At 39.6% G+C, this 4,787-nt stretch overlaps 1 protein-coding gene across 3 annotated transcripts in view; it reads right to left on the reverse strand.

The window, feature by feature from the left end:
- LOC106535055 (transmembrane protein 198) overlaps positions 1-4,504 on the reverse strand; it is a 10,544-nt gene extending 6,040 nt beyond the window's left edge. For 2 of the 3 annotated variants that reach the window (XM_014031929.1, XM_014031931.1), the window contains exon 1: positions 4,278-4,504. The gene's annotated coding sequence lies outside the window, so the exon portion shown is untranslated. Of the gene's footprint in view, positions 1-4,015; positions 4,244-4,277 lie in introns of those variants that run through there. The other variant, XM_014031930.1, reaches the window with a different exon arrangement.
- Between the last annotated feature and the right edge of the window lie 283 nt (positions 4,505-4,787).

Here is a 4,787-nt window from a genome sequence, read left to right on the forward strand (position 1 = left end):
GATTAGTCGATTTAATAGTCGATTAGTCGACTAATCATGGCAGCCCTACTCATATAAACTGTTAAGAGTTGATAAATTAGTCCAAAAGCAGCAGTGCAGGCAGTGTTACAATATAAGAAAAGAAAGCGTGTAATCTTGCTTTTTTTCAATCTAAACTACACGATGAACAACTGTGTAACAAATGTGACTTAAACTGAGAAGGAATTTTGTGCAACAACTTTTACTTGAAAAAATAACCAAATATAAATACACTTTTTGCTCTTACCAGACTTTCTCCACATGACACAGAAACTAAAATTGAGCTCTTTTAACTTCAGTTTGCAACAATTAGAAACCAACAATCCTGAGCGTTGTCACTGCCACCAGTCAAACACTGGTTCTTGGGACTATTTGGTTCATGCCATTTCAGATTTAATGTCCTCAGCCATTCTTTCTAAGCTCTAAAACTTAACACACCCACAAAAATAAATACAACAGTGAAACTGGAACACTGCAGGGACTGTTTGGTACCTTCGCTTGTGTCTGTATTTTGTTGAATGTAGTCCTCTCCTAAAACCTAAGTAGATTATGTTTGGCTCGTGGGACAGTTTTAGATAAACCAACGTATTTCACACAAGTGTCAAACTTTGGTTCTAGGAAATGTATGTTTTTCCACTCGAGGTTTGCTTTTTTCTATCCACATTTTGTCACTGCTGTAAAACTAAACACAAGCACGTATAAATAAACATGGCAACAAAATGTAAGCAGCTGCTATTGATTGACTCACATAGGTCATAAGTTCATAAACTTAAAAAACGCCRTACAGTTGAGGAATCTTGACCTTTTCAATATGTTTTTGCTAAAAATGTTGAAYGTCTCCTAAAAATGTATGGGTTCAAAATCATTTTTTGCGCTATTTATTTATTTATACAAAGGTCAACCAAACTCAACCTGGAACCTTAAGATTACGGTAAACCAAATGTACTTACGTATATAGCCAATCAGACTACCCAAAGTGCTTTACACCACAAACTGTGCCCTCACTTACCCATCCACAAACATTCACACAACACTCTACTACAACTATACTAGGGTTGGGCATAATCATATCAAGTGCAATTAATTATTTTTTGGCACTTGACGATTAATACGATTAATGCCACCAGGCAGACTGACTGGATATTTCTCTAGTCAGTCCGCTCGSTGCTCCTCTCCACTTCAAATATGACGAACATTAAAAAAAGTTCTGTAATTTATTTATCAGTCAACACAATGTAAAATTTGATGTATAGCCTGAAGTCTATAATTTTGACACAATTTGGAACAGATTTTTATGAAGAGCAAATCTTTCCCACTAAATTAGTCATGTAGGACATAAGGGTGTCCAGGGACTCCAGGGGATTAATTGTCAAATGAATCGTTATCGGCTAAATACCAAAATTAATCATGATTATTTTTTGCCAATATTGCCCAACCCTAAACTATACACAGCTAATCATTCTTGAGTCTMATCRGTGATTTAAATCACATTCATGCACCAATGGGACACACATCGGCAGCAGTGAGGGTTCTCGGCCGAGGACACTGAGACGTGTACTCTCTTATTAGAAGACAACTGCTCCAACCASTCATCCACAGCCTCCCCATAGCAGACACAACTTTTTCAAAAGCAGTATCATTGTTCTAAACAATAGAAATCTTTCAACTTCAGACTTCAGAGAGCTACTTATGAAGAAAGGGGAATAAACAGACGCAGCGAGACAAAGCCCCTGTTCAGAGACGACCACGCTGATGGAGTATGAATACGTGCGTGACAGACACTGCACATGCTCATTAACGCCATGATTCCCATCCACAGATTAGACGACAGCAAGTGCGAGTTGTAATTCAGAGGCAGAGGGTGGGGTGTGTGACGTGTGCGGTAAGGAGGGGCAGCTCCATAACGCTCTATTAAAGTCTGTGGTAGAGAGAAGCATGTGGTAGGCGATGGCCATATGTTGAGAGCGTGACAGTGAAGCTCTGAATATATAATAGGATGTTGATGAACAGGTTGGAAAAGAGGGCCTAAATGTAACCACTGATTATGCAAAATGTCTCTGGGCAAAATACCACTACACTTTTCTGTGTAAGCACGCCAAAGAACTTTCACATTCAGGATGTGATATGGATACAACTTTAATAGGAAAGCCAAATTACTCTGTAAAATTGAGTTTAAACTAATAATTTGCACAAAAAATACACTTAAAGAAAAGTCATGACCTAAAACACAGCAGAGGTTCAGTCAGGCCACCAGTGCAGCGCTCAAATATGTCGGCAGCTCTGTCGTTTCAAGCTACCATTTACTGTATCCCCCTTTGTTAGACTCAGTCTGCAGTAATTGTACCTCGTACAGCGACCTCACAAGCTTTAAATATCATGCATGTCCTTCATTTTTCCCTGCGATGCCAACTCACCACCCTCTTATGCGACCAGTGTTTACAGAGCTGTGTATGAAAAGTCCACGAACGAATGATTCAGACTTTGTGGCATCACTTTCGTTGTGGTTACCAACATGTGACAGTGAGTTTTTCCTCTGCACTCAGATCCTTGCATTTCTGGTAAAAAAAAAAAAAAAGTTGTTTTATTCTTTGTTACAGCTTTCCCATACACTACTTCTGTGACACAACATGAAATTTTAAAGAAACTCTAGCGTTTGGTAGTTTACAACAATGTAATTAGCAACAGGTTATTTTCAAAATAAGAGCCGAATAAAAAGATGAGGGGTTGAATTTTCACCAACCTCTGCTCTTTATGCCTCTTTTCTTGTCATCCATTTTTATTTCTATACAAAAAGAAAGGGTTTCCTTTCTGCCTTTTCTAAGGGATTGAACATATGGTGAAGTCTGACAGAGTAGGTCATATGAGTGGGTGAGCTCACAATGCATGCAAGCACCACAGGAAAGAAAAGACCTGCAGGTTGTCATCATTACTACCCAAAAAACAAGAGGCACCCCCACCTTTCATCACACTGAAGAGGCACAAGGAAGGCAGGACTTTCTGACGCAAGCCTGGAGTCGTACAGTATGTCCACGTACAGTTTAGTGCAAATGTTTTTTTGATCAGGCACAAAAAGGCTCCTAAACTCAATGCTGGTGTCAAAACAACTTATTTTTAAGGCAATTTGATCCCACTTCTTTGGTTGACTCTAAGAAAACCGCCAAAGAAAACAGAGTTTGACACATAATATATCATTATAGCACCATAAAAAARGCTAACTGCAAACTTGTCACATGATCAGCTGAAGGATGACAGATGTCTCAGGTCCTGTCAGGTCTTTATTAGACTTTCTTTATCTACTCCTTCAAACCATGGCATTCAGATAATGTTTGTATTTYTGGCTCAGACCGTTCTTCTTTTGTCTTCTTCTCTCATTAAAACAACAATCTGTAGAAAATGTTGTCATGCAGGGATAAGGGCTGGACAAAAAGAAACCAGACTCAGGAAACAAGAACCCCAGAAAGCCTGAAGAACTACTGAGAAACACAAGTTTAAAAGGTTTAAAAGGCAATMCATTATGAAATGAGGCTGGGTTAAACTTATGTAGAGAACTGCATGTTTGTATTTAACATTAGTGACTAAAAATGAATCTGGTACAAAAATATCTGCATTTTGCATTTATATGATCTTTTAAGCAGTCACAGCTTTTATTTTAGATCCATCTTATGCAAAACTCATATGTTGCTTATTATTATCTACTAATTAAAACACATTTCTGGCACTTTTTGTGTGAATACCTGATTTACTGCTCATGACTAAAGCCTCATTAATTAATTGCCCTAAAAGGCTGAAGGATGATTGTATTATGGTGATTAAAAAGTAAAAGTGCAGCCTGGGTTTGTGTTCTTACAAACAGCTCCAGCTGGAATATTGCACTAAAAACATACAATTACTTGTTAAACAATTTTATTCACTGACATTAAGCGCTGCCTCGTTTTGTATAACACGAAAACTCAGATAYAATATGCTATAATTATTTATCTTAAGTGTAAAAACTTACCTCCGGAGCCAGGCTCCTGGAACTCCTTTAATCAGACAGGAAAACCATTCAGAAACACAAAGAGGACCAGAGAAAACCGGTTTTCTCTCAACTTATCCCCAGGCTCTTTATGGACTCCCAAACCTGCAGCAGCAGCGATTTTCCTCAACTATTATTTGTTTGTTCCTGCTTCATGCAAATGTTACATTAAAACCTCGCCCAGGCGCGGCTGCAGATGTGTGGAGGGGGGTTAGCTCCGGGGGTTAGCCGGCTTTCAACTCACTCTGTCCGGAACTTTACCCGGTCGAGTTTCCGTCCTCACAACAGTCCATGTCAGCCTCCTCGGACGGTCCTGCCGCGGMTCCTCTCTCTTCTCCTGCCCGCTGAAGTGAGCCCAACAACAATGGAGGAAAAGTTTTCCCTCCGCCCGGAGGCCAGTCCTCCTCCTCCCCTCTGTGCCTGCGACCAGAGGCGGCGGTTGGCGTTGAAAGCCCCGAGGAGGAGGGGGTGCTGAKGGGGGCTGAGGGGGGCTGAGGGGGGCGACAGGCTGCTTATTTGAATTTTCACCCTTACTTGTAAATAAAGGGACAATAGAGAGCTAATGTGATTAAAAACAGTAGGTTAAATTAGTTCACACCAAGCCATTGTTTTCCTACTCTAAATGTTATCTCGTCTCCCCGCTAAATCTAATCTTCACTAACAAAAGAAAATCTACTTTCTAAAGAGTAAGGTAAAATACAAAAACAAAAATTCTTATAAAATTATATACATACATAAACACACACACACACAT

The sequence above is a fragment of the Austrofundulus limnaeus genome, unplaced genomic scaffold (assembly GCF_001266775.1).
Source record: "Austrofundulus limnaeus strain Quisiro unplaced genomic scaffold, Austrofundulus_limnaeus-1.0 Scaffold1348, whole genome shotgun sequence".
Classification (NCBI taxonomy): Eukaryota; Metazoa; Chordata; class Actinopteri; order Cyprinodontiformes; family Rivulidae; genus Austrofundulus; species Austrofundulus limnaeus.